Here is a 23,783-nt window from a genome sequence, read left to right as displayed (position 1 = left end):
AGTATGACAGAAGCCGGCCTCCCTCCAAAGGTGCTCGGCACTCCAGCTTCCGCTGCCACCAGGAATCCCATTTCAAAGATAAGCGGCGATTACTAAAAGCATTGTGTGTAACAGATGGAGGGAAATTTCTTAATATATTTCCCCTACAAATTCAGTGGCCCAGAGTCATTGTCTTGTGACCCTTTCGTGCCTAAAGGAAATGGTCTGATTTATCTCTCTCTCCCCTCTAACTTAATAGTTGCTTTGTCTTTTTTATTGACGTAATGGAGGCTGTAGAAGATATTTATAAGAAAGATAAAACCTAATACTATTCATTAAATTCACTAAGCTGGGGGTTGAAAGCAAAGGAAAAAGTTTCTTAAAATAAGAGAAGGTTGAGAAGCTGCCTATCTGTACAAATGAAAGATGGGGATGGATAGTATATGCCTTGTCTTCCAAATTTGCTCCCCATTGGCAGGTTTTTATTTAGTGTTCACTTTTGTGGTGCTGACGATTGAACCCAGGGCTTTGCACTTGCTGGGCAAGTTCTCGGCTGCCGAGCTGTACTCCCAGCGTAAAGTTTTGGTTGCTTTTAGTCATAAGACTGCTAATCATCCTCTTAAGCCTTGGGACCTCTTGTCAGAGACTGTACCTAGAAGTCTGCCAATGAGGCAGGGGACTAGACGTGCTCTTCACAGTGCAGAAGGGGGCGCTGTATTTTTATATCATTTTATATCATGGTAAGTCAGCCATGTTTGTTCCTGTATACTTTGAAGTGATGCGGGGTAAAGTTGGAGTTCTCTCTTCTTTACTACCTCAGGGTGCCGAGCCGTGTGATTCCCTTTTCCTCTCTCTCTCTTTCTCCTTCTCTCTCCCCCACCCCTTTGTTGTGGACCATCTACATCTTGGAGGGTTTATTAAATATGCATTTAGTAAGCCTTCACGTAGACTGGCCACCATGCTTGGCACCAAAGTGCAGGCATGAGCGAGAGCTTCCTAGTCCTGCCCTCAGAGGACGCATTGTACCAAGTGGTCGTCGCAAGCAAGTCTATGAGTCTTCAAGTCCCATGAAGCACTTTGTGATCTAGCTCTCAAGCGCTGTACAAGTGTCATGTGACATTGCTGGGCTTATGACTCGAGTCCTGTTTCCATCTCCTCCGTAGTCTTTCTGTAAGCATTGGTATTCGTCAGCACAGGCTAGCATATGCCGCAGTAACAACTAAAGCAAATATCTTGATGGTTTAAAGCAGCATCTTTTCTGTCAAGTGTCCACTGAAGGTTAGGTCCACTGAAGGTTGGATGGAGATGCCACTTCTTGCATTGGCATAGTTACTGAAGTATTGTTAACTGTCCTTAAAACTTCTGCCTAGAAGTGATGCTCCTTTGGGGAGCTGGGTATTCGCATCATACCCCGTGAGGTCTTTCTTCACCACAGCCACGTGGTTATCTTTTCCACCTTCTTTATCATAGCATTGTGGGTGTGAAGGCCCCCCAGCTAGACTGCAAATCCCTGGACAGGCAGCACCATGTCTTATGTTGTACTGTATGTGACTCAATATGACACCGTCCTTTGAGTCAATGCTTTAAAGGATTGGAAAGTCCAACCAAGGGGAGACTGAAAAGAGAATAATCGGGACTGTGTGCATGTTCTGACGTGCCTTACAGTTTTCTGAGAGTCTATTTGATTACTTTTAATCCTTGCAGGAACTTAGCACATGTTGTACCCCGTTATAAATGAAGAAAGTAAAGCCTTGAGTTTTACATGAATTGTTCAGTGTTGCACCAAATCTGGTCTGAAACCTTGACTTCTAACTGCTGGCTCAGTGCTGGACCCACACCTGTGAGTTATCAGCAAGAACACACAGTTGCCTTAGGCTAAGGACTATGGAAGCATCCTCAGATGAGGAGTTGGCAGTCCCTGGCCAGGACGGGGCAAAGCTGAGAGGCACCTAGTGTACATTCAGCAGGTCAGCCTATGTGTTTCCTTCAGCTGCCTTAGCAAGTTACCACAGACTCACCGCGGACCCACGGTCTGGAGGTCAGAGGGTCAGTTGGCCTCACCGAGCTGAGTCAAGGGGTGGACTTGTTCTGAAGACTCGAGGGAAGAGTCCGCCCCTCACCCTTTCCAGCTTCTGCTTGCTGTTAGCATTCCTTCATGGGAGTTGTGTCACATCGGCCTCTACCTCCACAGCACCTGAGTTCCTCCAGCGTGCCATCTTCCTGTGCCTCTCCGTTAGGACACTTTGATTGGCCTCGGGGCCAACTTGGGTAATAACCCCACCCATAAGAATCCTTACCCTGACCACATCTACAAAACCACTGTTCCTTTCAGGGGACACCTACCTGTAGGTGCCAGAGGTGGGGAGCTGGGGTCATTGTTGTTGTGGGGGGGGGGGCTCATGCTCTCTTTCCCATTTCTGACCCGCTCTGTTCTTCCACTTCCCACCCCCTCCTCAGGGTGCTACCTGTGATCCTCACTGGGGTAAGATGCGTTCTGGTAGGTTCCACTGCCAGCCTTTCTGTGCCCATGTGACTCTGGACAGCTTACACCCTCTGTACCTCTAGGGAGAGGTGGAAGCCTTAGAGCCAGCATGCAGTGGAGTTGTGTGATAAGAAGGAACATTCCAAACTTCCCACAGCACTGTCCACACTGAGTGCTCAACCCATCTGCACCGTGGTGTTGGGTGCAGTGGGCTAGAGTGATGTTTTTCTGTCACTTAGCGGCCACCCCTGAACCTACTGATACTTTAACTGCTATCTTTGACCCCTCTGCCCCAGAGTCAGCACGCTGCTGCTCAGACCGTGACCTGTCGGGATTTGCTGTGGCCACCAAATGTAGATCTTAACTGAGTCTCTATCATCCTGTTTACCAGTAAAGACTCAGGATTCAGATGTTGGGGTGAACATCTGCTAGTTCAGAGAAGCTGAGAAGCAACCAGCTGACCTTCCTTTTTGGCCAGAGATGCAGCAAGAGAGCGTCTCTTCATTTGTCCCAAATCAAAAAGACCATGAATCTCTAAGTCCCTTCCTACTCCTTCCCGTATGTCTCTCTATCTGCCTTCCTGAGTCCTCCATCCTCTCTATGGCTAATTCTTGTCAGCTAGTTGCTGGCTTCACCCCCTGATCCAGAGTTAATTTTATTAACATAGTCTCAGAGTTTTACAGTTCGATTAAATATCCCACAACACTACAGATGGGATATTGCCCAATAAGGTTCCTACTGTGCCTCCTCTACATGATTTTTCCCAGGCCAGTTAAAACCATACAGTGTTTATGAACTAATTCATCATCCTTTCCCAGAGGATTATTTGATTTCATGGGTGAGCAGCTCTTACTAGAGAGCTGTGTCTTCTTCCAAATGACGTATAGTATGATGTGATGTCTTAAGTCCTTAGACATGTGATGTTCTTCCTCTCTGGTGTGGAACCTGGAAGCCTGGGCAGTGTAGCGCACATGTGTTCATAGATGCTTCATCTTAGGAGATACACAGGCACGCGGGGGGGGGGGGGGGGTGTAGGGGCTCCCTCCCTCCCATGCTTTTCTATTTCTTTCATTTTATTTTATTTATCTATTTATTTTTTTTGAAACAGGATTTCTCTGTGTAGCCCTATCTGTCCTGGAACTCAGACTATAGACCTGGCTAGCCTCAAACTCAGAGATCTGCCCGCCTCTGCCTCCTCCTCTGCTGGGATTAAAGGTATACACTACCACAACCAACTGTACTTTTCTATTTCTAAATTAGTATGGGAGCCTCATATGTCAGAATTAAGAATTTCAATAAACTGTAAGTGATAAACACTATAGATAATATATCTTTATAGATAATAGGTCCAAGAAGAAGAATAAACAGTAGTATAATTGGCAAGAAAATAGCACTCAGAAGGTTAAGGTGACCTCTAGGTCAAGGCTAGACTGCTTACATAGTGACTTCTATGTCCTCTGAGATGACATAGTGAAACGTATCTCAAAATAATGATTAATATTAATAATGGGCAAAAACCCCTGATATATAGGTGTAGTGGGTAGCTGTTCCAGCTTTCACCTGGAAGCACTACCCCCAGTGAGGCTTCCGGTAACTGTCATGCCTACCTATGCGGGCCCGAGATGAGAGCCCTTAAGACTCAAGATCCAGATATGCCAGCACTCTTGGTTCCTGGTGATCCAGAGAACTCAACTGGACTGCACCTCACCTCTCCCGGATGCTGTAACCAACCCCTTAACTAGCTGTAAGTTACCCCCCAAAATAAACCTCCTTTTTAACTACATGGAGTTGCCTTAATAAATCCTCCAATATATAGGTGCAAACCTCAAAACATGGAAGTCATTTTTCTTTCTCAAAGGTTAACTTTACAGTATATTCACTGTCTGCCTTTAGAATCTAAAAATCATAGCCTAGTTTATTTTTAAAAAAAATGGTCTCGGGGCTGGAGAGATGGCTCAGAGGTTAAGAGCACAGACTGTTCTTCCAAAGGTCCTGAGTTCAATTTCCAGCAACCACATGGTGGCTCACAACCATCTGTAATGAGATCTGGTGCCCTCTTCTGGCCTGCAGACATACATGTTGTATACATAATAAATAAATCTTTAAAAAAAAAATGGTCTCTTCGGGCATTTCCTTTATTTTTAGGACATTTTTTATCCCAGTGCTAGTCTTAATACCGATTACACTCTATCTCTGATGTAGTGACATTAGTTATGTGAGGCTTTGAAAGCGGTGAAACCCAAACTAGGTTGCTTTGCTGTTAGTCCTGTCTGCTGAGGTTGTAGAAGAGGATGATGTAGATGTGACATGGCATACCTGTTGAATGTGCACTGTGGCCGTGGACTCCAGTGAGGCCCTTCTGCTCTGACTTCCCAGAATCATTGAATAGCAATGACTTTTACAGAGAGAGAGAGAAAAAAAAAAAAGAGTTCTTGAATTGTCACTGTGATGGTTAATCTTCACCGTCACCTTGGCTAGATTTAGAATCACCATGGAAACACAGGCGTGTCTGTCAGAGCGTCTCCGGAGAGGTTTAACCCAGGAGGGGAAAATCCACCCTGGATATGTGGGCTGGGGTCCCTGGACTGGGGAAAAAATAGAGGGGGGAGGGGAGAAAGCGTGAGCACCAGCATTCACCACTGTCAGCTACCTGTGACCAGATGCCCTTTGCTCCTACCACTGGGTCCCCCGCCACGATGTCCTATCACCTCAGACTGACCCCAGCCTGCCTTGGACAAGCAGCTAATATACTTACCATCCCAATCTAAACTGGAGGCCTTTCTTGATGGACAGCTACTCAATGAAGGATACACCCAGACAGTCGGGTTTCCCAGACCCTGGTGACCATGTTTGCAGAGGGAAAAGTGTTCCGTTTGGAACAGGGTGTGAACCAGGAGGGCCCTGAATTTGTATCTCCCAGGGTGCAGAGCGGTGGGCAGTGTCAGAATGGCCAGGAACACCTACCTATACAGCCTTTGTGGTGGAACAGCCTAAGTGCAGTCTGGAGTGTGAAATCTTTACAGCACAGTCCATCGGCTGACAGCAGATGTCATCCCGAAACAATGTAGCCTTTTGTTTGGTTTGCTGTGCCAGTAAAAGGGTTTTTTTGCCAGCAAAAGGGTTTTTTGGGTCTGAATTCCAGTCTACCATCATTTAATGTGTTGTCCGGCAACTTATATAACCCACTCCATTCCTTAGTTCGCTCATCAAATAATAGCATTGCCAACCAATGGGGATAATGGGTGATTCCTGTCCAGAGTTGAGGTTGCACAGGCATGTTCCTGTGTCACATTGTGTCCTGACTCCTACACACTGTTTGCAGGTTCAGCCTAGGTGGGTGGCTGTGGTGATGATACATTGTGTACCCTAATAAACTTGCCTGAGGATCAGAGGACAGAGCCAGCCACCAGATCAGGCATAAAAATCAGCCAGTGGTGGCACACACCTTTAATCCCAGCACTTGAGATCTCATGCCTTTGCTTGGGAAGCATACACGCCTTTAATCCCAGGAAGTAATATGGCTGGGCAGAGAAAGGTATATAAGGCATGAGGAAACAGGAACTCACTCTCTTTAGGATGAGGATTTCGTAGAGGTAAGAATGAGTGGCTGGCTACTCTGCTTCTCTGATCTTTCAGCTTTCACCCTGATGTTTGGTTCTGGGTTTTTTTTTTATTAAAAGACCATCTAAGATTCGAATAACAGGTGGCCTCACCCACAGCAGCTGGGTCTCCTCAGGACACAGGCCACCTCTGCACAGGCCAGCCCTGGTGTGGTTGCTTGGATTAGTCCTGGCCACTCCTTCTACTCTGAATTCCCTTGGGCCCTTCAGTGTGGAAGCGACAATGGCCGCCTCTTCCCCCTCCTCCTCCTCCTCCTCTTTTTCTTCATCCTTCTCCCCCTCTCCCTCCTTCCCCTCCTCTTCTTTCTGCTGCTGCTGGTTGGATCTAGAACAAGCTCTTTATCACTAAAGCTACAAAACGGGTCTTTCTTATATTTTATTTTGAAACAGGATCTCACCAAATTGCCCAGGTGGACCTTAAACTCCCCTCCTAGCCCAAGCCAGCCTTGAACTTGGAGTCCTCCAGCCTGAGTTAACTGGATTACAGGCCTGGACCACCAGCATGGGCCCCTGCTTGTTTTTTAACTCTGTCCTCACCCTTGTTACCACTTCCAGCCAAGCTTCTTCTGTTTCATAGTCTTCGAGCGGTTTCTCCTTTTCCCAGCTGGGCTCTGACTGAGGAGCCCTGTGCAGGCTCCTCCTGTTGTCCCTGTCACAAAGGCACCCGAGGCTCACGGGGTGAAGCAACCCAAGCTGGTCCCACAGTTCCCCAGCACCAAACCTATTCACCAAAACCCTCCTGCAGCCTACGGATGGATGGGTTGGGACCTGGGACTCTCATTATTCTAAACTTGAAATTGCCCCAACAGCTCCCTCATTTTTGCCCCTACCCCCACCCCCACTTATCAGAGGCTCAGCTGGACATGGGCTTGGGGGAGAATACAGCCAGTCATCTTGGTGTATGCTTTTGGAGTCATTTGCTATTCAAGTTGAGAGTCACCTCAGACACGCAGGGCTTTGCCGTCATGGAGAGTGAGATGTCAATAAGGTTGGAATCCCGGATGTGTCTCTGAAAGGCCCAGGTGCCGAGGTTTGGTCCCCCTGGTGGTGGTGACGCTATTGGGAAGTTGTGGAGACTTTAGGCGGGAGGGCGTGTAGTGGGAGGTACTTAGGTCATTGAAGATGTCCCGTTGAAATGGGCTGATGAGCTTCTACCCACTCTTCCCTGTTTGGCTTCCTGATCATGAGTAAGGAAGCACTCCCCCAATTGATCATGGGCCAGAACCTCCAGAACTGTGAGCCAAGCGAGCCTTTTCTCTCTATCTGTTGTTGTCTTAGTTAGGGTTTCTATTGCTGTGAAGAGACACCATGACCATGACAACTCTTATAAAGGAAAACATTTAATTGAGGTGGCAGCTTACAGTTTCAGAGGTTTAGTCCATTATCATCATGGGGGGACATGGTGGCATGCAGGCAGACATGGTGCTGGAGAGGGAGCTGAGAGTCCTCTATCTTGCAGACAATACAAAGCAGACTGTCTCACTAGGTGAGGCTTGAGCGGATATGAAGCCTCAAAGCCCGCCTCCACAGTGGCACACTTCCTCCATCAAGGCCCCACCTCCCATTAGTGCCTCTTGCTTTGGGAGCCATTTTCTTTCAGACCACCACATCAGTTGACTCTCTCTGGCATTTTGTCATGGTAACGATGACTAACACAAAGATCATTGATTATAAGCAGCAGAAAACAATTTAAACAATCTTAAGACACCTTAATTACCTTATGGGACTCCTAAGCTCAGACACAGTCAAGAAAGGGGATGCTGAGGTAGTGTGGACATACACATCTGCTTTTGACCTGCCTCCTTTTTGCTTGCTCTTAGTTCTGAGAAGAGATTGGAGCCTAACATAGGCCGAGTGTCCACCCCAATCTCATTACCTGTACAAAATCCACCTCATAAGAGATGTCAGTTATGGTTTTCCTGTGGTCGTGTGGGTTAGGACAGTGTGGTGTTTCCCAGATTGGCGGGGGGGGGGGGGGGGGGGGGGGGGGGGGGGGGGCAGACAAGCCAGTCAGTGTTGGTTAAGAAACCCACTTCAAGATTTTAGCCAGCCCAGCTGGAGGCTGGAGGTTTGGGCTGCTAGATGGACATCTGTCTGTCACCTGCCGAGTGCCCTGTTAGTTAAGAGGTGTTTCCTGTTTTGATTGTTTATTGGTCTGGTTTTTCTTTTTCTCTCCGTCTTCACCTCAACATTTGGAAGCCGGTTTTATTATTTACATTTTGCAAATGCAACAAGGCCAAAAGGGAAAAAAAAATAATCACACATTTGTGCAATATAAGCCTGCAAAGCCCACCAAAACGTTACGGATCTTTGCGTGTGATAAAAAAAAAAAAAATACAGTCACCTCAGGGTTGAAGCCGTGTTCAGCCAGCACTGGCTAGTGGATAATTAGTGTACACACATCCTTCTGGCTGATATAAAAGCGGGGGTGGATGCAGTCGGAGGTAACATATATAAAAAGTAGATATGGAAAGTAACAGTTGTGACTGACCAAGAGTAGAAATGCCCTTTGGTGGTCAAAAGACCCATTCGGTCTAACCAGCACTCTGTAAATGCAGAGAATTTTGCTTGGGGTAAGTAATTCAGCTCCCTGTGTTACATTCCTTCAACTTCGGAGATGATTGAGAGTTTAGCATTACTGATGTAGTCTTCTGAACGGATCGGGAGTGTTTAAATATACATTTCCCCATCCAGTTAATAAGTCATGAGCCCATTTAATTTCTCATCAGAGCAGTCAGAAGCCATCAGAGTAGATGGGGAGCTGTGAGCGGCCGCTTGCCTCCTCCGGGTTCATCTTGACTCAGTGCACACGTCAGGTTTTTCTCAAATTCTGAAAGTTATTACTGTGTTCCTAAAAGGAAATCGTAAGGTCTGCTTTGGTGATGTACCTTCCCCTCTTCTCTTCCAAAAAACCAAAACCAAAACAAACAAAAACATCCAGCAAAAGTGGGGAAGGGATGGGGTGGGGGTTGGAGAGATGGCTCCCTCGTTAAGAGCACTAACTGCTCTTCCGGAGGACCCATGTTTGCTATGGAGCGCCCACAGTTCCCCCAAGGAGTCAGAATCCTGGAGGGTGATGCGCAGCCAACTGTGTTTCATCCAGACTCCAGCTAAACATGATGCATGCTCCGTACTCACCAGACCAAAGAGGCTACTGTAATGAATTATGTATGCCTGGGAAACCCCCTGCTGGCCAAGCCAGGGTATCCCACTCCGTGCAGGGAGCCATGCTGGCATGCTGGGCAGATGCAGCGACAGGCTGGCGGGCGACCGACTCCATGCGGGCATGGCGTCAGGGCGGTGGGTGGACATTCACAACCCAGATGCTACATCCGCAAGGAAATGGTTTATTCTAACAGAGAGATGAGCCGGGCGGTGGCGGCGCATGCCTTTAATCCCAGCACTCGGGAGGCAGAGGCAGGCAGATCTCTGTGAGTTCGAGGCCGGTCTGGTCTATAGAGCGAGCTCCAGGACAGGCACCAAAACTACACAGAGAAACCCTGTCTCGAAAAACAAAACAAAACAACAACAACAACAACAAAAAATAGAGAGATGAAGAGAAAATAGGAAAGAGGGAGAAAAGAGAGAAAGAGAGAGGGAGGTGTCGAGGGGTGCATACCTCATGGTAGTGGAGGAAGAGAGAGAGAAAGGGGCAGAGTTTTTCCTTAAGAAGAGGCTTCTACATCAGGATGAAGAGCGGCCCCAAGGGGCGGGTCAGAATATTAACAGCTACCTTCTCCATCCTTTTATTCCCTACCCATTTTTTAAGAAGGTCTAGCTATGTAGCCTAGGCTGGTCTTGAACATGTGATTCTCCAGTCTCTGCCTCCCCAGAGCTTAGCTTGCAAGCATGTGCCACCACACCTACCTGTTTGCTTTATTAGTATTAGCTTCAGTTAAACTTGTCCCAAGCTGGAGGCAATAGAAATACCCACTCACTGATAAATGGATAAGCTATGGTACAGCCAAACAATAGAAAATGGAATGGAATTTTTTTTTTTTTCAAATAGAATTCTCAGTAGATAAAATGAATGAACTCCTAACAAAATTAACAGTTAACTGAGTGACAGAAATGAGACTTTAAAAACCATACTGGGCTGGAGAGATGGCTCAGAAGTTAAGAGCACTGGCTACTCTTCCAGAGTTCCTGAGTTCAATTCCCAGCAACCACATGGTGGCTTACAACCATCTGTAATGAGATCTGGTGCCCTCTTTTGGCCTGCAGAGACACATGCAGGCAGAATACTATGCATAATAAATAAGTAAATCTTTAAATAAAAATAAAAAAACACATACTATATAATTTCATTTATATGATGTTCTGGGAAAAGTAAAATTATTGAGACAGAAACCAGATCGTGATAAGTAAGGTGTGGGGAAAATACAGCTCCCTTCCATGCAAGCATTTATCTTGGGGCTAGGGAGATGGCTCACTGACTGCTCTCTTAGTGGACCTGTGTTCAATTTCCAGCACCCACTCGGTGGCTCACAACCATCTGTAACTCCAGTCCCAGGGAACCCAATGCCCTCTTCTGACCTCCGGGGGCACTAGGCATGCACCTGATACATGCAGCAAAAACACTTGTACCCACAAAAAATAGTATCATTAAAATATTTTTTTTTTAAATAATTTCTCTGGCTACACTCCAGTGTTCTGCCCTTGTTCCCTGTCCTACATCTTCCCAGTCATGTACTCCGAATCAAGTGAGGCTTGAATTCCTGGTGTAGAGATACAGGCATGACTTTTCTCTAGGTGTGATCATGGATGTGTCAAACAGCTGCTGCACTTCCTGCCTGTGTTCAATGTGAGTGAGCATGGAGGCAGCTGGCTTTGTCCCCTGCCTTTGGGGGGAGGGGGGCTTCCTGGGGAGAGAGGCCGGGGCTGAGCAGGCAGGGGAGGGACTGAGCAGGCAGGGGTGGGGCTGAGCAGGCAGGGGAGGGGCTGAGCAGGCAGGGGCGGGGCTGAGCAGGCAGGGGCGGGGCTGAGCAGGCAGGGGAGGGGCTGAGCAGGCAGGGGAGGAACTGAGCAGGCAGGGGAGGGGCTGAGCAGGCAGGGGAGGGACTGAGCAGGCAGGGGTGGGACTGAGCAGGCAGGGGAGGGGCTGAGCAGGCAGGGGAGGGACTGAGCAGGCAGGGGAGGGGCTGAGCAGGCAGGGGTGGGGCTGAGCAGGCAGGGGAGGGGCTGAGCAGGCAGGGGTGGGGCTGAGCAGGCAGGGGAGGGGCTGAGCAGGCAGGGGTGGGGCTGAGCAGGCAGGGGAGGGGCTGAGCAGGCAGGGGAGGGACTGAGCAGGCAGGGGTGGGGCTGAGCAGGCAGGGGTGGGGCTGAGCAGGCAGGGGTGGGGCTGAGCAGGCAGGGGAGGGGCTGAGCAGGCAGGGGTGGGGCTGAGCAGGCAGGGGAGGGGCTGAGCAGGCAGAGGAGGGGCTGAACAGGCAGGGGAGGGGCTGAGCAGGCAGGGGTGGGGCTGAGCAGGCAGGGGTGGGGCTGAGCAGGCAGGGGTGGGGCTGAGCAGTCAGGGGAGGGGCTGAGCAGTCAGGGGAGGGACTGAGCAGGACTGAGCCCCTTGGGAATTGAGTGCTTGTGATTGTTGTTAGGATTCTGAATCATAGAGGATGATGATTTTATATGCCCCCCCCCATCTTCCACTCCCCCGGCTGTTGGGAACATGAGAACGGTTGGGTAGAGGGACTAGTCAAATCTCTTTATAGTCTACGGAATGCCAGGGAATTGCCCAAGGTCTTTGGTCTAGTAGGAGGTTTTGTGTGCTGAATATTGCATAAAGAAAATGAGCTGTGCGGCCTGCCTAGGGCTTGGAACTCTTCCACATACAAACGTTTCTGTTGTAAGCATACATTTCTTATGAAGAGTCTCAGTGTTTTATAGGTCAGGACAGGCAAAAGCCCTCGACCACCGGGCAGCAGAGTGTCTTGGGGAGGGGACAAGCTTTCTGTAAGAGAGCCGAGTTTGAGATAATGTGCTAACACCCAGAGGTCTTCTTGATAAAGGTCGTGTCCTAATCCAAATGCAAGCCACGTTTCTGTTTTATGGATTGGGGTGGCAGAGTGGGTTTTCTTCTGCAAACACAGACCACAGACTCTTCCGAGAATGAATGTCTCAGGCACAGGATCCTGTGAATTGGGAATATTCCTGATTCGTTCATTGCCTGGGTTCTTTGCAGATCTGAAATTCCTTTCTGCCCATTGCTTGAATTGTGATCACTGTTTGCGTAATTTGCACTAGGAGTCTTGCTATTCAAAGTCATATGATCAGCTGAATAAGGATATGGCATCACCAGGGGTCTGTGTACCAGGCCCAGACCTCTGCATTTTAGCCAATCCCCAGATGATTGATGCCTTCACATAAGGAAGTTTGAAAGGTGTTGATCCCTACAGAGTCCTGCTCAGGCACCAGAGGTCCAAAATCAAGGGAGGCATAGTTACCTTCTCCTGAGAGGGAGGCACCGGAAGCCTACCGTGTGGTATTGTCTTTTGACTCGGGTCAACCCTAGCAGGTGCTTAGGCTAGAAATGCCTTCTTCAGGTGCACTCCACAAGACACCTGCCTCCAGAGCTCTTGTGGGTCCAGAAGGGGGGCTGCTCGTATAATACAGCAGGAACTCCGCCCCAGGCCTGCTCACTCCACCCCCACCCCGACTACCTTCATTGTAACTAACAGTCATTGCGCACATTATAATGTGAGACCCACTGACCTGGGTGGGGCTTTGATTTCGCTGTGTGATGGGAAGGGAATACCTAAATACAGTCTCAAGTGTTTTCAGGAACACTCAGGGCTTTCTTCCTTGGGAAGAAGTTGAAGTGGCTGATGGTTCAAAGCTGCTTTGATCTCTGGCTGAGGCAAAATAAACATCTTTGTGGATGGTGCCTAAGGATAGTTCAAATTCATATTACATATTTCCTAGTAGCTTGCTTTCCAGGAGCAAATGAGAACACTTTGTTCTATAATGAGCTAAGAGTGTAAACGTTGTTATGACAATCCCCTGGCTTTCTTGTTTAATGTTTATCCTCATCTAATCAAACAAATTGAAATTGGATTATGTCTGTTGCACATTATAGCAGTTATTATCCAGTTTAAATGCAGGTCTGAAAGAAATAAAATTGATTTTTTTCCCCTGCCATGCTTCTTGGGGATGTATCCTGGGTTATTGGTATTCTGGCTGTATTTTCAGTCAACTTTGTCCGGGGGAGGGAAAGATAAGTAGCCGCGGGTTTTTTTTCCCCTTAATATATTATGCAAATAAACTGCAATATTTCATTCTAATTAGGAAGTACAATGACTTGAGAGTTTGGTGATCTGCATCCCTGTTTTTATAAATCATGTCAGGTTTATTTTCGTGTCAGGTTTTTAAGGAGGATAATAATTTTGAGCAATGTTTTTATTTTTAGAAAGAAAAAACAGAATAATGGAGTACGCCCTTATAACACTCAGTTACTACAGTAACGGCTTCTTTATTTATCAGGGAAAATGTTGGGCTAAGTACCAAAATTTTACATATGACTGAACCCATGTTTCTATGAACTCAGACTATGTCTGCTGCACATTATAGCAGTTATTAACCAGTTTAAATGCAGGTCTGAAAGAAATAAAATTGATTTTTTTTTTCCTGCTATGGTACTTGGAGAGAAAAGATAAGTCTTCATTCTGGAAGCATCTTTTGTAGGGCTGTATAGGGTGGGTACTGTGACTGATGCTACGGGCTGGGAGTTGATGTAGCACACGTCACACACAAAAGCAAATGTTCCAGTACTGCTGACCATTGCCAAACACAGGACCATGGGCCAGAGAAAGCAAAGGCAAGGAGGTCAAGCCCTAGGGAAAGAGGGGGAGCCTCCTGAGAGGCTCCTAACGAGTGTTTGGGGATGGATGTTTGCCCCTTACTTTGTGCCGTGTGCTAATAACATGGTCATTGAAAAACTGTAAAAGAATGAAAGCCACTAAACATAACCATTTGTGTGGATGCATTATCCTATGTCAGGACATGTGCTCACGGTGTAAACAGTCCCCAGGACCCTGGCTCCACCCACTTCCGCCTTTAACTCCCAGAAGGACTGCCAGCACCTCCTGAACGGCTGGTTTATTATGAAGGAGGTCGATTGGAGTCATCCATAGGAAGAAGCACTCGGAGGCAGATCTCAGTGTGAAGCATGGACTTGCTCTGTCCCTGGCAGGTTGGAGACAGCATGCCTTACATGATTTTGCTGTGTGACAATAACACAGGATATTGTCAACCAGGAGAGCTCTATCCCAGCCTTGGTGGCCAGACTTTTGATGAGGACTCCATTGTGTGGGTTGACTGATCCAGGGGTTGAGCTCAGCCCTGGTGCCTGCAGAGGTAGAGCTAATGCCGCCGCATCCAAAGCCTCCAGCAGACACCACCCCGGGGAGGCACAGCATCCCAACATCTTGGAGAACAGAGATGCCAAGCCTCTCTGTGGCCAGGCTTACATTCTTCACCACACAAGAACAATAGACTACTGTTGGCTTACAAAGCTCACTGTAAAGTGAGGTGAGTAAGTAATAAGAGGATGATAATCCCAATGCGTATTGCCAAACCACAGCAAGGGCTGTTGGGAAAAAACCCATCATCATAAGCAATGAAGGTGCTGCCAGTTGGGAACATTTTCTGAAGCAATCAGTGCGTGGGCTGAGATCTGAAGAATGGAGGGAAGATTGGCCAGGTAGATGATGTAGGAAAGGGCACCTCAGGAGGAACAGTTAGTGCAAGCACATTCTAGGAACCAGAAGAAACCCAGAGGCGGAAGAGCAAGAACTGTTTGCAGCAGTGGCTGGGAAGGAGAGTGGGGATCTGATCCCATGTGACCTCAGAGGCCCCGGAAGTATTTGTGGACTTCATTTCCATCGCAGGGGAAGACCATGAGAGGATTTTAAGCACAGGGCATGGGCGCATACTTGGAACTATTTTTTCAAGATAGGGCCTACATAGTCCAGGCTGCCCTTGAATTCACTGTGTGGCTAGCTGAGCCTGACCTTGAACTCCTGATCTCTTGCTTCCATCTCCCTAGCGCAGGGATTACAACAAGCATGTGCCGCCATGAGAAGCTCTGAAACAGTTCTAAGGGACCTGCCTGTGATTGTATGAAGACAGTCTGTTGTGGAGGCAGGGAGACTTGAAACACGACTACAGCCATCGTAGTGAGAGAAGATGACCAGTGGGGACCAGGGTAGCAGCGCAGAGTTAGGGAAGGGGAAGGGACACATTTGGGAGAGTAGTAAAGAGAGCATTGGCGCCGGGCGGTAGTGGCGCACGCCTTTAATCCCAGCACTCTGGAGGCAGAGCCAGGCGGATCTCTGTGAGTTCGAGGCCAGTCTGGTCTACCAAGTGAGTCCCAGGAGAGGCGCAAAGCTACACAGAGAAACCCTGTCTCAAAAAACCAAAAAAAAAAAAGAGAGAGAGAGAGAGAGAGAGAGAGAGAGAGAGAGAGAGAGAGAGAGCGCATTGGCAATTGTCAAGTATGACTTCTCTACCAGAAGATCCCTCGATGCCACATTGGACTGACTTGCTGCCTCAATCCTGCTACAGGCAGAGAGAGGTAGACACCCGCTCTAGAACCCTGTAAGGGAGGAGAGCCACCTTGGAAGTGGTAACAGGTGCAGTCCTGTGAAATCGGTTCATCTCCAACCTTAGTGACATCAGTCCTGGCTGCTGAACCCCAACCTCAAATCCACTCGTAGCTCCACTTTCAGGCTGGGCTTCATCCAAACCTGGAAGTTGCTGTGAGTCGCCGATTCTAAGTCTTTTAAATAACAGAGGTGACACTGGTCATAGACTCAGATGGTTGTGAATTAAACAGCGCTCTCCCCGCAGAGACACCTGCTGACCAGAAAGGGGAATTGTCAGCACAGCACGTGGTACTTAGCAGATGCCCAGCATAAATATTGGACAAATAAGTGAATGTTTGGGCCTGTTTTAAAACACGAGGAAGAGACTCCTGTACACCTGTTGTGCGTAACCAGAACAAACTTCCTGTTTAACACACTCCTTCACTCTCCGTGTCTGTTTCCTGCTCTCTGTTCTTTTCTCTGCACAAGGAGTGTGTGGGAGTTTGAACAAAACACAGCCAACGTCATCTTCTACCTCATTTTGTTAATTAATCAATCGAATAACTTCTTCTTGCCCAGAAACTATTAGACAAAAGGAGTATTCCGTGCACACAACATAATCAGCAAATGATCTTGCCTTCTCCTTTCAGACTTCTCTTTTGACCGCCAGTCCCCATTTAAAATGCCGTCACTTAGCCAACTGGACACTTTCCTGCTTCCATGTAGATGGGGGTGGGGCTGTCAGCTAGAAACGACCATTTTAAAGAGTGCCAATGTGAGCTTGGCTTCCAGTCAGCCTTTCCTAAGAGGTGCCTTAATCAGGGACTGGAGAGATGAGTAAAAGCTTTGTGCAAAATTAGCAGGTCGTCTGTAACGTACGGTCCAGCTCGGTTGCCTTGGTCTCGCGTTTGAAATCCGTTCATTTCATTCACTTTCTGCTTTGTTGCAGAGTCTGTCGTGAAGGCTCTCTGGCCGCGGTGGGTAGTAGCACGCACGTACACACACACACAATGGAGTCAGAACTTTTCTTTACAAGTCCTGAGAGTGCACAAAGGGGGAACGTTGATCACAGAAAGGGGACATGTAGTCTGGGGTGGCTAGTTGGCACCCCTCTTTGCCGGGAGGCTGGAATACCTGCTTAAGCATCTGACCGGAGCACCTGGCGGGGCGCCGCAGGAGGGCCCGGGCTCAGCAGCCAATGGGCGGCGGCGGCCTCGCGGGCGGGGCGGGGCGGCGCGGAAGCAGCTAGCTTGAACTTGAGATGCCAAGACCGCGCGCCTCTGCCGGGGCTTTGCTGCTGCCGCTGACTTAAGCAAGTGCAGCCGGCTGCCTTCGCTAGGGCACCAGGTCTTCGTCCTAGAGCTTCGGACAGCGTTCCCGCCTTGCCCCGGAAACCGGTAGACCGAGAACCCAAGGTGAGGAAGTTGGGGAGGGGTGGCGCGCCTTTGTCTGCAGGTGCGTGGGGTACCCGGCTTGGAGGCAGCGAGGTGGGTCCTAGAGACACGCGGGACAAAGGCCGCAGCCTCCCTGCCCACCGCGATTAGCAAGAATGCCTGGAGGAGGGCGGCCAGCTGGGCTGCGGAGGGGTCTCCCCGCCACTCTGGAGGGCAGACTGGGGGTTGTGTGAAATGAGTTGGAGACATACATCCCTTTGATCTCAGTTTACCATCGCAGCAGGAAGTGATGGACTGTAGGTGGTCTCCACCGGGCATTTCTGTGATGGCCGGTGTCCTGTGGATGAGTGTATTCCTCTCACATGTGCCCGGGGGAAATGTTCACGTACGTCTTTTCTAAATTAGGAGTGAAAAATACTACAGGCTTTTTTTTGTTTTGTTTTTTTAATGCAGTATTTGAATTAAAGGCAATATCCTTTGTGTAGAAAGACCTCATTTCCAAGTAATTTTACTTATGTGACAGAATATTGATGTGATTTCCATGGGTAGAAAATGCTTGAAATTCCCCAAATGTAAAAACACAGCCAACTTTATCTCTCGTGCATGTTCTTGGCGTTGAAGAAGTAGTAGTGTTTTTGAAAAAGAAAACCCACGGCGGCTTAAATATTGCTTACCACACTTGATGAAATTCTTGAAGAATCTGCGCCTTTTCTAGCAATTATCCATTTCCCTGTCCCAATATTGTAAGCAGGCACGTCTATCGATCCCCTAATGAATGTGTAGCTGTGAATCTTCATTACTGCTTTGGGTGAAGGGAGGCGGGAGGAGGCGGGAGAAGACAATCCCATTAGTCTTTTCCCTTCTTTTGATAACTCCGCAGCTGCAGCCTGCCTTTCACTTGGTGCGGGGTGGAGGGTGGGGGGAGTGGGGGGTGGTGATGGGGATTCTGCCTGTTTTCTTCTAGTTTTCTCAGACCACTGAGCACTCTCCCATCCTCTAGCCTTGCTCTGACACAAAGGCATGTTGTAAGTTTTCTCCCTAACATGCAGGTCTTTGGCTACTTCTATCTTAGTTGTTTTGGGGGGCGAATGTCTAGAGCTCTTTCCCAAGAAGTTAGGAGCAGAAACTGAAGCAAACCAGCTCTAAATTCATATTTATGTATTTTTTACCTGTCACTTTGTAAAATTGCCCACGACTGTGTCTTCCAGCATGAGAAGGAGATTAAACTGACTAGGGGGGAAGATTTTCCATCAAGCATCAGCTACTCTCTAGAAAGAACGTGCCATGATGGTTCTTGGCTTGGCAATGGGGATCCCACTTTTTTAAACAATGAACACATTTTTTTTTCCCTTCATAACTTTTAAACAGTGGGAAGTCATGTATTTATTTGACAAGTATTTATTGAACTCCAGCATGCTAAAGCCCTAATCTCGGGGATGGAGTGGTAAGCATAGTGGGTACCTTCTTGCATTCCTGGAGCTCCCGCTGTGCTAGCATGGAGCCTATTTTAGGTCTCCCGGGCTGGAACATCCCTAGAGAGCAGGCTGGATGACCCTGAGCATAGCTGGAATGTTGCTGCTGGCTGCTGAGCCCAGGGCTGTGAGTGAAAGCAGATGAAGCCCAGGCCATCTCTCCTCGAAGAAGGGGTGGGGCCATATTGGTCAAATCAGTGGGTCCCTCAGTCTTGAACTTCCTGTCCATCGTAGAGGCCTCCCAGAGAAGTCCGGGCAGCAAGCAGAGCGAGAGCTGGGTTCTGAGAGGCTGAGCAGCGACATTGTTCATTCAGCTGCGGTAATTCTAATCTGTTACAAAAACTATCAGTCATGCAGACTCTCGCTGTCACCTGAGCAGCTTTTGTCTTGAACAAACCCTCAGAAAAATGAATTTCATCCTGTACTACTGACTAAGCAGACCTTACATCTCCCACAGTCCCGTTCCCCCCCCCCATGTGTAAGGGACCTCAAATGCATTTGGGAAGCCTCTATATAGTCTTGATGCACCAATGTGGGGAAAAGATTAATGGCAGCAGGTAACTTCTTGTTCATCTGGATTTTCAGTCTCAGCTATCATAGACTAAGTAGAAACATAATTTCTTCTTTGTTAAGTGCCCACGTTAAACACAAACTGTGGCTTGGTTTGTTTGTTTTGTTTTTTTGAGTTCTTAAACCATTGGACCGTGGGCCCTATTGTGGTACTGTGTCTCATAAAATATTAAGCTGTTGGGCATAGCCATGGACAGATGTAGACAGAAGTTCTTCATTGTCTGTTTTAGATGTGAATTGCGGTCATCTTGATAGTGATGGCCATAGATTAATCTGTTTAGCAGCTATAGAGAGGCTGTGAGTCAGACACTTGAGGAAGTACACAGAGAAGAAGACAGTCCGTGCTCCAGGAAGCCCAGAAAAGCAATTCTGGAAGCAGCAGGGTCCTATAGACGCAGGCTTCCTTGAAGACAGTCCATGGCATGGCCTAACAGACAGTAAGGAGCTCCGTGGGGAGGGGCCCCCAGGAGGCAGCCCATCCTAGGAGGTGAGGCATGAGTTGGGCTGAAGGCTGGTGTGGCCAGAACAGGTGTCTGTGCGCAGACAGAAGAGAGGCGGGAATGAGATCATGCGGGGCCCTTGAACTGTGGTTGAGGATCTGACTTTTGTTTCAAAGGTCACGAGACCTCTTGAAAAGTAGTAACCAGGGGAATGCTAGTATTTAATCTGCTTCATACAAGAAGATCCTGGAGAAGGCCGTCAACGATGGAGACTGAACAAGGGGTCCAGTTAGCCAGCCCTGGTCTGGGTGAGGTCAGTACATGATGGAGGGCATGAAGAGAAGAAGCAAGCTGGGTGAGGAGATGCTGTGGAGACAGCTGACGGGTTGCATGTGGAAGATGCAGGAAGGCGGTGATCTGGATTCATTGGTTATTCCTGATGGGAATGCATGTTAATGGGAGTAATGCTTGTTCAAGGACAGAGTTATTAAGCAGTGAAGTGACTCACTTTAAATTTATGTTGTGTCGAGACCTTGACTTCATTTTGCTGTCTCTTGCAGTGCGGATGAGCACACGCACCCAGTAGACTCTGGATGCATTTGACCATTTTTCCAAGACACTTTACCCTTCGGTGCTCTTGACTGTCATTTTCTACTTGTTATCAGGCCTCAAGCATTTTTTTTTTCTTTGCTCTGGATTAAAAATAAAGATTCAAAATAAGGGGGAAAGATTTAAACCTATATATGAAGTTATTCCTCTTTGCTTCCAGTTTTCTGAGGAACCATTGAAGATTTCCCATTTTCTATATGTGCGGCAACTGATAATTAAAACTTTCCTGTAGGTATGGCAAATGAAAAGGCAGGACTCCCGTAGCAACTCTGCAGAAAATGCAGTAGCATTTGGGGAACTAGAAGGGTCATTTCTTTGTATGTGAAAAATAGGGAAATGACGTGAAGATGTTCTTCAACTTAAATTGGTGTTACATCCCTATAAACCCGTGGTCAGTTGAAAATATTATATGCAGACAATGTCTTTAAAGCCCCTACCTAACATTGTTGCCTAGCAAGCCAACACACTGTACAGTTGTGTTTTGTTTTGTTTTCTTGATCACATGGCTGACTGTGAGCCACAGCCCACTGCTCCACCTCACAAGGGAGCATTGTACCAAATACTGCTAGCCTGAGAAAAGATCAAACTTCAAAGTACCGTTTCGACTGGATGCGTATCACTTTCCCACCCTCAGAAGGCTGTGAAATGGTCACGTGGAGTCACTTTAAGTGGAGGCAGTTTGTGCTTAGTTCCTGATTCCTCTGTCACCTCCTCTTCTCTACAGTATTATGAACCCCAAAGTTAAGGGCAACTGTGACGGGGAACATGGGTTTTGAAAATAATTTTACTTTTGCCAAACTGTCTGGATCCAAATCTCGTGTCTGCAGTGAGTATACCAGCAGCTGGGAAGGAGCAGGGGTGAGTGGGCCTGCCAGCCTTTCTGACCCGGAAGCCTGGACTGGTTACCCCACAGTGTGTAAGCTTGTCGGCGGGGATGAATAAATTATGACAGTTAAAATAATTATGATAGAATAAAAGCAGCTGCCAAGAGCACGGTTGTCAACCGGGGCCGAGCTGGCCTGATTCTGTCATGTCACAGCACGCGTCTATTTGCCAGGCTACCTGCACAGGCTGTTTTCGAGGGTCTGGTGTGTTCTTGTCTTCATCCCTTCCCCCTTCAAAGACTCTTAAGTGTCACAGCCTGCTTTAATAAAATGGCTGAATCAAAGAGCCACATGGATGCTGTCTTTCTAGGTGGGCATGTAGGATTTCCAAAAACTTTTTTCTTGGTGTGTGTGTGTGAGAAAGAGAGAGAGACAGACAGAGAGACAGACAGACAGACACTGGGATTGATCCCAGGCTTTTGTGTCTATCACTGAGCTGCATCCACAGCTGGCTTTTTTTGAGTCTAGAGGATTTACAAATTGGAGAAACTTCTGTTCCTGCATCTTGGTTGTTAATGATAGTTACACTTTGAAGTTATCTCCCAAGGTTCATGTTCTGGAAGCCTGGTCCTTGCTTGGCTGATGTTAAAATGATGGGTCTTTAAGACCCAGGTCTTAGTACAAAGAAATTAGGTCACAGGACCGCATCCTATAAGTTATTAATGCAGGGAAGTCCTATGAGAGCTGAATTTTAGAAGGGATGCTAGTATCTCTCCCAGATCTCTCTGGCTTCCTGCTTTGCCAAGCGACTCTATGCTTGCATTATGGTGCCATCACCAAATCCAGTGTAGCCAGAGACTGTCACCAGAGCTGAGCTGGTGGTATGTACGCTCCTGGACCTCCAGTAAGTTAAATAAACTTCTTTTCTGTGTGAAGTACCCCGTCGCTGGTATTTTTGATCTAGCAACACAAAGTAGACTGATGCGTTGATGGAATCATTTCCAGCCAGTTCTGGAGTTTGACACCTCTCTATAATAAAAGTGACTCTGCTGCCTCACCATGCCACCGGGCCCCACACTTGGTGTGTTGGCTTTTCTCTGTCCTTCGGTGAGGCCAAGGATCGGGGACCACCTTGAAACTGAATAATTTCCTTAGCAGACAGCTGTATGTTTCTGTTTTGTCTCCATAGACTATTCAGCGCATGCTTGCTTACCTCGTGCGCCAGAGCACTGAATCGGATGATCTAGAACAGGGTTCACAGACTCCCCCTGTGAAGGCCAAGCAGCCAATGCTTTAGTCTTTACTGCCCTTGTGGCCTCCGTTTCAGTGACTTTGTCTACAGCACCTACAGCCTTCGCCTACACCAAAGTAGACTGGTGTCACCCTGTCCCATAGATGCTTCAGTCATGAAATCCATTTGTGGTGGCTCATGCTTTGCTAAGCCTGATCTGAGACCACAGGAGTAAAACCCACAGTGACAGCTGAAATGAACTTTTCGCTCCTCCCTTTGGAAGTCAGAAGACACAGTCATCTTTATCCAGCTCTGTGGTGTGCTGAAAAACAGTACCTAGAGAGAGTTTCTGTAGGTCAGGCTGTTTAATCTCACACTCCCCCCCAATATATGTGTTTGAATTACCGAATATCAATAATATACAGACAGTAACAGAACGGCCGACTCAAAACAGTAAAACTGGAGTGATACATCAACAGCATTACCGTTTTTAATTTCTTAAGATACATTGATTGATGATTGATGACTGATTTTTTTTTTTTTGAGGACAGGTCTGGTGATAACGGCCTGTAATCCCAGCCATGTAGGAGGCTGAGAAAGGAGGATCCATAGTTCAAGGCTAGCTTGAGTAAGCTTTAGCGAGCACCTGACTCAAAATAAAGGCAGGCCTAGAGAGGCAGCTTTAGAGTAAGGCCCTTTTCTGGCACGCAGAAAGCTCTAAGCCAAACCTCAAATACAGGCACCAAAAAAAATGTATGTATTTGTATGTGCGTGTACATACACATGGCATAAACAGTGAACAAGTGCGTGTGTGCACACCCAGTGCGCACACACACACACACACACACACACACACACAGAGTTTAATAATAAATAAACTCCCTATGTAGGAAGACATAAACGCGTCGCTCTGTCAGAGGTGACTCTGGCCGGGATACTCTGCCCCTCTAGGGATGGTGCTCTCCAGATCTCCAACAGTGATTACCCATCCTCTACAGCATGCATGTTATCTTGGGTCTTTTCCCCGAGTAACAGGCTAAAGTTTATTTCTCAGAGTACAAACACAGAGAGAATCATCTGAGGAGCCGATAAATCTTGATAAATCTATCTATGGGAGAAATTTATGTATTGATTTGTAAGAGCCGAGGAACTGTTTGTCATTGAGACAAATGTCCCAAAGAAGGAATCTGGTTAGGGACCCTAGAAACATCACCGTCACTGCTGCTGGAGCTAATCAGAGCACAGATGTGCTTGGCTTTCAGATAGTCACAGAGATTAATGAACGTCCAAGAACTCTCCTCCTGCCCATTGCAGTGGAGCAAATGTCTTATTAGCATGACTTCAGAGGACATGAAAACGCAATAGGAACCCAAGTCATTTGGAAAGGACCATCTGTAGTGAATAACAATAAGAGAAAGAGAAATCCAGCCAGCTGGGTAGGCAGAGTTCCCTTGGGTTCTCAGCAGCGTGCTCAGGGCTGAGGGGGAGACCCCCTCTCTGTTCAAGCTCTTCATTCATTCCAAAGGGTTTGTCAGTTGCTGACTCTATGCCAACCAATGGTGGGTAACTGAGGTAAAGCTCCTCCTG

The 23,783-nt window shown here is 47.7% G+C and overlaps 1 protein-coding gene across 10 annotated transcripts in view; it reads left to right on the top strand.

Moving 5' to 3' along the window:
* Positions 1 to 23,783, top strand: part of Apbb2 (amyloid beta precursor protein binding family B member 2) — a 359,655-nt gene that overhangs the window by 305,913 nt on the left and 29,959 nt on the right. The window contains exon 1 of one of the 10 annotated variants that reach the window (XM_076546383.1): positions 16,889 to 17,071. The exons of the other annotated variants lie outside the window; for them this stretch is intronic. The gene's annotated coding sequence lies outside the window, so the exon portion shown is untranslated. Of the gene's footprint in view, positions 1 to 16,888; positions 17,072 to 23,783 lie in introns of those variants that run through there. 10 annotated transcript variants of the gene reach the window in all.

This window comes from Peromyscus maniculatus, chromosome 10 (assembly GCF_049852395.1).
Source record: "Peromyscus maniculatus bairdii isolate BWxNUB_F1_BW_parent chromosome 10, HU_Pman_BW_mat_3.1, whole genome shotgun sequence".
Lineage (NCBI taxonomy): Eukaryota > Metazoa > Chordata > Mammalia > Rodentia > Cricetidae > Peromyscus > Peromyscus maniculatus.
This window is presented reverse-complemented; position numbering and strand designations above follow the sequence as displayed.